This window comes from Tupaia chinensis, unplaced genomic scaffold (assembly GCF_000334495.1).
Source record: "Tupaia chinensis unplaced genomic scaffold, TupChi_1.0 Scaffold000212_1, whole genome shotgun sequence".
NCBI lineage: Eukaryota > Metazoa > Chordata > Mammalia > Scandentia > Tupaiidae > Tupaia > Tupaia belangeri.
The window spans coordinates 679,888-690,713 of NW_006159687.1; the positions used below are offsets into that span (position 1 = coordinate 679,888).

General features: G+C 38.1%; 1 long non-coding RNA gene across 2 annotated transcripts in view; it reads left to right on the forward strand.

The window, feature by feature from the left end:
- Positions 1 to 10,826, forward strand: part of LOC106734755 (uncharacterized) — a 95,409-nt gene that overhangs the window by 48,976 nt on the left and 35,607 nt on the right. The gene's annotated exons all lie outside the window — the stretch shown is intronic.

Here is a 10,826-nt window from a genome sequence, read left to right on the forward strand (position 1 = left end):
GGCGATATTCAGAACAGAACAAGAAAAAGGCCAAAGGAGGCTTCTTGGGTGCATTGCGATCCTTGAACTTCTTTTTTGTTTCCCCTTTAGGGATATAGGTTTTCATTTCTCTTTCATAACAGGCCTTGTTTGCCTTTATCATATCTTCAAGCTTTCCTTTCTCCTAGCAGACATGATTTTCCACCTCTCTGGGTACTTCTTAGAAAACTCTGAGAAGTTGACTGAAGCATCTGGGTGCTTCTTCTTGTGCTCCTCTTGGCAAGTTTGCATGAGGAATGCATACGATGACATTTTGCCTCTCAGCCTCTTAGGATCTCCTTGGCCCATGTTTAGTTATCTTTCCTCTGAGAGGCACAGAGTTGCCCAGTGCGCATCTGGCTCTCACTTGCCCTGGCGCTGTCTCTATGGAGTTCAGTGTACTGCAATGACTATGAGAGTGGGAGCCAGACAGCCTCCTCCACATATTATTCACATATTATTCTTTTAATAAAGTTTTTTTCCCTTTTTTTTTCGAGAGGTTATTGCTATAGGGCGCGTGTGCTCACCAGACAGAGACAGAGAGACAGAAAGCAAGAAATCACCCCCCAGGGGGGATGGCCACGCTGCAGTCCCTTCTCTTCCATTCTCCTTTTGGGATCTTGGGCATGCACGCACATGTGCCTGGCGTGAGTTTAAGCCACCAGGCCCGGGACTTGAACCGTGGTTGACTACGTGGGAGTTCAGCGACACAGCCATTATGCTAACTGCTGGTCCCATTTGGCATATGCACTCACTGGAGAGAGAGAGAGGGAGAGAGAGAGAGAGAGAGAGAGAGAGAGAGAGAGAGAGAGAGAAATTGTGTCAGAGAAAGTGAGAAATCACTCCCCACTGGGGTGATGGCCACACTGCAATCTTTTCTGCATTCTCCTCTTGTACACACACTCAGAGTGATTTCTCAAGACACCAGATCAGGGACTTCAACCATGGTTGACCATGTTGGAGTTCAGTGCCTTAACTACCATGCTACCTGCTGGCCCATAAACTTCTGAATTCAAATTTGCTAATGTATTATTCTATATTGGAAAGTTTTCTTCATTTTTATGGATTCTGTAACAGTTTTTTGTTTTGTTTTTTTTTTTTTTTAGAGCAATTTTTGCTATAGGGCACGTGCACTTGCAGGGGAGAGAGAGAGAGAGAAAAAGCAAGAAATCACCACCCTGTTGGGGGATGGCCATGCTTCTCCATTCTCCTTTCAGGGTTTTGGACATGCGTGCACATGAGCCCAGCATAAGTTTCAAGCCTCTGGGTCTGGGAATCAAACTGATATTGGTTCTGTGGGAGTCCAGCGACATAAGCATTTTACCATCTACTGGTCCCCATAACAATTGTTTTTTTTTTTTGTTCATCTATTTCTTTCACAAACAAGAGAGAGATAAACAGGGGAGAATAACAGAGAGAGTACCCCCATCTTGGTCCTGATGCTGTTATCCACCACCAGCCTCAGCCATCACTGGATTAAGGGCATGAATATGCCTGACATATTCAAAGAAGTCTGCATGCCAGCCCAGAACCATCTTATGTGGTGAAGGTTAACTGAATGTGGCATTGTACTATGGCACCACTGTCCAGAATTAGACTGAGTTTTAGGGCTTCCTACTTTGCCATTCTGGGTAACAATCAGTCCTGGTATTTTTAATATATATATATATATATACACACACACACACACACATACATACATACATATATATATATTAAGAATTTTTATTTTTATTCTGTTTATTACTATATATTTTTTAAATTCGACCAGAGAGAGAGGGAAAGTCAGAAAGCAAGCTACCATTTCTGGGACTGGAACCATGGTTGACCATATGTGAGTCCAGTACCTCAACCACCATGCCATCTTCTGGCCTCGATATATATATATATTTGAAGATATTGATTTCTTTTGCTTTATTAAACATTTATCTTAGTTTAACTCAGTCAAAATGTGAGGTCTGGCTTTGGCACAGCTGTAATGCACTGGTTTTCCAAGAACCTAGATCTCACATGGTGATCACAGTTCGAATCACCAGCCCGGCCCACATGAAATACACTGGACATAGATGCAAGTGCTCAAAATCTGATGGGCTGAAGGACTGGAAGAAGGGGATCAGAGTGTGACCAAACCTTATGTATGGCATTCATCTCTTCTGTTTCATTTTGTTTTGTTTTCTTTTTTTGGAGAGGTTTTTGCTGTAGGGTGCTTGGGCTGGCCAGAGAGACAGAGAGAGACAGAGAGATAGAAAGCGAGAAATCACTCCCCAGGGAGGATGGCCACGCCTTAATCCCTTCTCCTCCATTCTCCTCTCGGGATCTTGGGCACACACGCACATGCACCTAACATGAGTTTAAGCCACTGGATCCAGGACTCGAACCGCGGTTGGCTATATGAGAGTTCAGCAACATAGCCATTATGCTAACTGCTGGTCCCTCATTTTGTTTTCTTGAACCACAGTCAGTCAACCATGTGGGATCCAGTGCCTTAACAGCCATACTACCCTCTGGCCCCTGGAGATACACATCTATTTTAAAGCTTTATTATTATATGCATACACATTTCTTGATGAATTGACCTTTCTATCTTATTGTAACAACCTCTTAAACAATCTTTGCTTTGAAATATCTTTGTTCTAATATTAGTATCACTTTATTTTAGTTATCATTAGCATGGTGTGTATTTTAGGTACTATCATTTTTAATGTAATTACATTAATATATTTAAAGTAGATTTCTTGTTTAACATATGTTTTGAGTTTATATAACCTGACAATAGTTACTTTTAAACTAGAATGTCTGCTTTAACTATGTTTAAAATTGTTACTGATATGGTTAAATTTATATTATTAATAGCTATTTGTTTTCTAATAGTCCTTTCCATTTTTTGATCTTGTCTTTTTTTCTGTTACTTCTTTGGATTAGCACTTTTATGATTCAAATATATGAGTGCATTTTATTCTATGACTTTGTAGAAATTATGCATCTATTTTTTTTCAAGAAAAGCAGTTTTTAACTTTAATAAATCAAAGAAATGCTAAAGAACATTGCTTAAAACTTGAAGCGAGGAAACAGGTTAGGATTCTGTTCAATATATATATATATATACACACACACACACACACATACATACATACATATATATATATTAAGAATTTTTATTTTTATTCTGTTTATTACTATATATTTTTTAAATTCGACCAGAGAGAGAGGGAAAGTCAGAAAGCAAGCTACCATTTCTGGGACTGGAACCATGGTTGACCATATGTGAGTCCAGTACCTCAACCACCATGCCATCTTCTGGCCTCGATATATATATATATTTGAAGATATTGATTTCTTTTGCTTTATTAAACATTTATCTTAGTTTAACTCAGTCAAAATGTGAGGTCTGGCTTTGGCACAGCTGTAATGCACTGGTTTTCCAAGAACCTAGATCTCACATGGTGATCACAGTTCGAATCACCAGCCCGGCCCACATGAAATACACTGGACATAGATGCAAGTGCTCAAAATCTGATGGGCTGAAGGACTGGAAGAAGGGGATCAGAGTGTGACCAAACCTTATGTATGGCATTCATCTCTTCTGTTTCATTTTGTTTTGTTTTCTTTTTTTTTTTTTTGGAGAGGTTTTTGCTGTAGGGTGCTTGGGCTGGCCAGAGAGACAGAGAGAGACAGAGAGATAGAAAGCGAGAAATCACTCCCCAGGGAGGATGGCCACGCCTTAATCCCTTCTCCTCCATTCTCCTCTCGGGATCTTGGGCACACACGCACATGCACCTAACATGAGTTTAAGCCACTGGATCCAGGACTCGAACCGCGGTTGGCTATATGAGAGTTCAGCAACATAGCCATTATGCTAACTGCTGGTCCCTCATTTTGTTTTCTTGAACCACAGTCAGTCAACCATGTGGGATCCAGTGCCTTAACAGCCATACTACCCTCTGGCCCCTGGAGATACACATCTATTTTAAAGCTTTATTATTATATGCATACACATTTCTTGATGAATTGACCTTTCTATCTTATTGTAACAACCTCTTAAACAATCTTTGCTTTGAAATATCTTTGTTCTAATATTAGTATCACTTTATTTTAGTTATCATTAGCATGGTGTGTATTTTAGGTACTATCATTTTTAATGTAATTACATTAATATATTTAAAGTAGATTTCTTGTTTAACATATGTTTTGAGTTTATATAACCTGACAATAGTTACTTTTAAACTAGAATGTCTGCTTTAACTATGTTTAAAATTGTTACTGATATGGTTAAATTTATATTATTAATAGCTATTTGTTTTCTAATAGTCCTTTCCATTTTTTGATCTTGTCTTTTTTTCTGTTACTTCTTTGGATTAGCACTTTTATGATTCAAATATATGAGTGCATTTTATTCTATGACTTTGTAGAAATTATGCATCTATTTTTTTTCAAGAAAAGCAGTTTTTAACTTTAATAAATCAAAGAAATGCTAAAGAACATTGCTTAAAACTTGAAGCGAGGAAACAGGTTAGGATTCTGTTCAAAATAGTAGGTACATGAATCTATCAACAGTTCAAGACAAGACAAAAATCCTTAAACTTGGAAAACAGAGCCTAGAAGAAAATCAGCAATGTTTTAAGTCAAAAGTCTTAAAATGCTATTTCACCAGTTCAGTCTCATGTGCCTAATTTATCTTCTGTTGTGGTTTGATCTTCCTGATTAAATTCTGGGATATAATATTCATCTCTAGACTTGTCCTTACAATTCAGTTGGCCATTTTATTTGTTTTTAAACTCTTATTTCTTTGTGTCTGTATTTAATTTTCCTGGTATAACACTCCCTTCAGAGCTTCTTGGAGATCTGGTCTGGTGTTGGTAAATTCTTTCAGGTTTTGTTTATCAGAGAATGTTTTTGTCTTTTCTTCCCATATGAAAGATAGTCTTGCCAGTACAATATTCTTGGTTGAAATTGCTTTTTCCTTAACACTGAATATATTTTCCCATTCTTTCCTCGCTCATATTGTTTCCGATGAGAGGTCTGCTGTTAGCCTGATAGGATATCCTTTGTAAGTAACTTGCTATTGTTCTCTTGCCAGTGTTAGTATCTTGTCTTTGTCTGTGGTTTTGGTCAATCTGGCTAATAATGTGTCTTAGAGAAGATCTTCTTGGGTTGATCCTATTTGGGGTCCTTTGTACTTCTTGGGACTGGATCTTTGAGTGCCTCTCTAGGTTTGGAAAGTTTTCTTGCAGGATTTCAAATGGATTATCAATGGCCTTATGAATCTGTTTTATGGGATACCAATTATATGGATGTTTGGACATTTTATGGTATCTAGTATTTCTCGTTTATTACTCTCAATTTCTTGGGCAATTTTCTCAGTCTTTGTGGTGGATTTTTCCAGGCCAGAAATTTTGTCTTCTATGTCTGAGATTCTGTTTTCTGTATGATCAAGTCTGCTTTTAATACTTTCAAGGGAGATTTTGACTTCCTGTATTATAGCCTTCATCTCTAACAGGTCCACTTGATTCTTTTTTAAAGTGTGTAATTCCTCTTTTAGATCTTGCAATAATTTTCCTGGAACTCATCAGCTCCTTTCTCCTGCTTCTTCTGCAGTGCATTGTCTCTCTTCTTTTCCATCTCTGATAGCTTTGTCATTATGAATATTCTACATTCTTTGTCAGACATTTCCATGATTTCCATTGAACTGTCTATGAATGAAGAGGAATTACCTTTTCCTTCTTGTTTTCAATGTGTGTGTGTGTGTGTGTGTGTGTGGAGGATGGTTCTGCTTACAAATGCACTTTTCATTTCATCAGTATCTTTGTAATAAATATGATAAGCAACATTTCAGATGTCTTGAAAAACAACAAGAAAATAGCAAAAACATGTTTTTCTTGTATTTAATTGAACTTTTCTCTTACACGAGTTAAGTGTTACATTACAAATGCTACAGATTTTTAAAAACAATTGCCGCTATAATACTCTATCCAATGATGCCACAAATATATTATCTGGAAGATGTACTTTTTGTTTTGTTTTTCATTTTACTAGAGGGCGCATACACTGACTCACTCGGGGGAGTGGGAAAGTACCCCTCTCATGGGGGATGGTCATGACACAATCCCTTCTCCTCCATTTCTTCCTCCTTCAAGATTTTGGGCACACACGCACACAGACCTTGTGTGTTTTTCAAGCTGCAAGGGCCAAGACTCAAACCAGAGTAAGCCATGTAGAATTCAGCACTTTAAGCATGCATATGTTTTAATCCTTCTTTGAACTTCCAGGTAGCTGATTTAAGTGTCAGACCACTTTTGAACTCTAAAAGACTATAATTAAATGATTTCTGTATGTTTTGTAAAATAAAAATAAATAAAAAAGATTCCAGTTATAATCAGTACCTGAAAAAGCTATTTAAGCAATTGTCATATCCCAAGTATCTGGTGTCAGATATATTTTCTTTCATGCATGAAGAAGGAAAAAAACAAAAACAATCCTGCTAGGTATGTGAATACAGAAAAAATGTTTTAGGACAAACTGATCTTTATCTAATCTCCACTCAAGCCTTGTTGCCAGGTAATGCTAATTGATATACAGCCTCACTTAATGTTGAATTTCAACCAATAACACTAGGAAAATATGCCATTTTGGACAGCTCCAAACTACACATTAATAGGCATTATTAAAGAAAAATTATAGATAATATAGCAAACCTTAAAAAGGGTAGAGAGATAATGAGAACTAAACTCATCCAAGTCTTCAATTATAAGTATCTCTGCATTTCTTACTATTGCAGGAAGGAATGTGTGTTTCTATCCCCACTCTGCTCCTCTCCACTCTGACGTCCACTGCTGACTCCATGTCCATCAGCCGAGCTCAGGGAGACTTCTGGACAGTGGCTGGCAGGTTAGTGCTTCTGACCCCACCTCAGGTGATTTCCTCCTCCTCCTCACTTCCGGTGTGTGTTGCACTGAGAATCGTGTATGCAGGTGGGCATAAATGTGCACCTGTATGTGTGAGAGAGAGGTGGGAGAAGAGCAAACACTGCATTTCCTGTATTATCATCATTTTTCTCAATCTCTCCCTGCTTCTACCAAAAATACCGGCAACTCCAGCTAGAAAGTAATAATATATACCTGGGTCAGAACTTGAGCTTTAACATTTTCTATCTCCTGGACCAAGCTTTCTGATGATCAGAAAGTCTATCCTTAAACAGAATGAATGAGTGTTACTTTCAAAGCTATGATAAAAATTACATAATTGTTAATAATGTGGAAAAATGCCAAGCCTTGAGGCCCAGCGAAAGTAGATTCTCATACGTGTTGTAATAGTTGCCTTTTCATTCTCCAGTGATCACAAAACTGTATTTGCTCTCCCTCTAGTGGCAGACCTCCCACATTCCTAATTATTTGCATAAGTTACCAATGTCAGTCTTTCAACTTGCCATAATCCACCCATCCACCCTGAAAGATCAAAAGATAAGGGACCAGCAGTTAGCATAATGGCTATATCGCTGGACTCCCACGTAGTCAACTTCGGTTCGAGTCCCGGACCCGGTAGCTAAACTCGCTGGCCACGTATGCGTGCATGCCCAAGAATGGAGGAGAAGGGATTGCAGCGTGGCCATACCTACTGGGGGGTGATTTCTCGCTTTCTGTCTCTCTGTCTCTCTCTGTCTTTCTGGCAAGCGCATGCACTCTATAGCAAAAACCTCTCCAAAAAAAAAATAAGACAATATGATGTCCAAATTAGACATTGTGGAAAACAAAATGCAAACCATATAATGGTAAAAAGAACACAAATACTGAAGACATATTTCTTTCAGCCAGAAAAAGAATATAAAAACAAGAAAACAAACAGTAAAATTGCAGAGAAGGAAGAACACATGCTGCTTGCCCAGCCTGGGTATAAATTTTGGTTCTGATTGTCACAATTTCCAGTTAAGTAGAATTATGTTGTTCATGCTTAATTTACTTCTGAGCTGTTGAAAGGACCAGTGCTTAGTGTGCTTGTTTTGTAGAGACACATCTGTTGATACTGCCTCCATCTTGTAGTCAAAATGCAAAAGTTGGTAATGATTGCAGATTCATTCCTTTGCTTAGAAATGACTTTGATTTCTATGAGACATTTGTTTCTGTATTTCCCAAGTCTTTTCCAGGGCCCCAGCAGTAATATAATGGTAAAGATGATGCTTTGTGAGGCTGAGCAATGTGGGAGGGTTACAGGTTTGTGTCCGGAGATCTTCCTGAGTATACCAAGCATGTGTGTGCCCATGATCCAGGGCTGGCCATAAAACAGGAAGTGGATTGTGGCATGAAAACCCTGTTGGCTGTGCTTGTCTCTCTTCCTCTCTATCTTTCTATCTGTCTCTCTCACGCCTGGAAGAAATGAGTAAACTTAAAAAAAATCTTCTTCTGTAATTTCAAACATTGCAAATCACTTTTATTATGGCCAGATTTATTTCTTTAGCTTTTTAGTAAAAGCTTTATACTAAAACTTTTTTGGTCAGTGTTTAAGAGCTGGCTCCCTTGTTTTTAATGCACAGATGGTCAATTGTCATTTGTCCATTACCCTATCCTCTCCCTCCCCCACCCCACACACACTTCTTTGGCACCCATACACAAAATAAAAAATTTAAAATGTTCAAGTGGATACAAATGGGTTATAATCTCCAATTACTTGTGACTTAGCAATTGGATACTATAAAAGAGGCTAAATCTTTGACCAAAATATATTTTTGAGAGGTACAAAAACTTTTGTAGAACATTTCATGTCTGTATTCAAATATCTTAAACACTCTGAAATATTCACATTGATTAACTAAGCTAATATTTATTAAATAAAAGTGTCTTGAAAAAAAATTTTAGGGGGATAATTGATACTAGGGTTCCAGATCTAGTTATTTGGTGTGACATTTTCCCCATTTTTTTTCTTTTAAATTTTGCTTATCTTCATTTGTTGTCTACTGCAGATAAGAAATATTCAGGGCAACAACATCAATAGGTCTTATTATTAAAATAAACAAAAAAAAAACAGATGTTATCATCACCTACTCTGTCAGTTTAATTAGAATATTTAAATGTGCTATATTCCTGTTAAGCCTAAGACTGTGGAGAATAGCTTATTTTTCAAGTTCTTCAAATTCTTAAACAGGTACTGCTTCAAAAATGAATCACTTTTCACATTTTAATGGGATCAGAGGAGAAGCACAATTTTGGCATTGTTATTTTTAAACAAATAACCTAGTGTGTTTGAATAAGGTCTTACCACATGTAACACTGACCTTCATCGTACAGATCATAGTTCTATATGAGAGGCATAAGGCCCACTTTTTACCCATCATATAGGACAACAAGCTCTCTGTACGTTACAATATCCAGTGGAGTGCAAAATTAAAGGTGGTTAAAGATCAGACAGTTTCTTTTCTTTCTTAAGTAACACTTCAGGACAGTGGTCTGCTCTACATGGTCACTCAGGGACCCAGGCTAACCCTTCTTTTCATCTTCAACACTTGGCTCCCAAGTTTCTTTGGATATTACCGTTTACATGAACCAGGAAAGATAAAAGAGCATTAGGCCTGTAAATGGAGTAGCATTTGTATTCAGCACAGCCTTTCTGTGAGGACCTGGCCCACCACCACCATGAAGGCAGACAGAGCATAACCAGATACACACCCAAGGCAAAACAAAAATTTGGCAGCCAGCTAATGTTCTCTGCCATTGCCTGTCCACTAGTAACCACAAAACGTATCACAAATTCCTTCTCTAGCTATAGGAAGTGCTCAGAGTCCAGAAGAAAGCCTGAAGTCCTATCCCAGCCAAACTTCAGAATCACCTGATGATGTGTAGAATTCTCACTATGCTCAAAAGCAAGTCCAACAACCAATACTTTCAAAAGATGGGACCGGCAGATGGTGTAATGGCTATGTCACTGGACTCCTATGTAGTCGACCGTGGTTCAAGTCCTGGACCTGGGCTTAAACTCACACTGGGTGCTTGTGTGTGTGTGTGTCCAAGATCCCAAGAGGAGAATGGAGGAGAAGGGATTGCGGCATGGTCATGCCCCATGGGGGGTTGATTTTTTGCTTTCTGTTTCTCTGTCTCTCTCTGTCTTTCTGGTAAGCACATGCACCCTGCAGCAAAAACCTCTAAAAAAAAAAAAAAGACAAAGTATTAGGACCAGCAGATGACATAATGGTTATGTCACTGGACTCCCACATTGTCAGTCATGGTTCTATTCTCAGACCCAATAGCTTGAAACTCACACCGGGCATGTGTGCATGTGTGCCCAAAAACCCAAGAGGTAAATGAAGGAGAAGGGATTGTGACATTGCCATCCCCTCTGGGTGATCATTTCTCACTTTCTGTATCTCTTTCTTTGCCTCTCCCTTGAACGCACGCACCCTAGAGCAAAAATCTCTTATACACACACAAAAAAAAAGACAGATGATCTCTTCTCTAGCCTATAATAATGGGGCCTCCTTTTCTTATATTAGAGACATTTATTTCATTAGACCCAAGTCAGATCCTTGGTAAAGATTTCCAGAGCTCCAAGCTTCTCTGGCTAATGAGTTCTTTATTGTTTTGTTTTGTTTTGTTTTGTTTTGTTTTGTTTTGTTTTGTTTTGTTTTGTTTTGTTTTGTTTTGTTTTGTTTTGTTTTGTTTTGTTTTGTTTTGTTTTGTTTTGTTTTGTTTTGTTTTGTTTTGTTTTGTTTTGTTTTGTTTTGTTTTTGTTTTTGTTTTTAGACACACCTGAAGAAGGCATTCAGGAGTATGCTTGATTTTGCGGTGGCTCATATTTTGCAGCCTAATTTGAACTTATATACATTT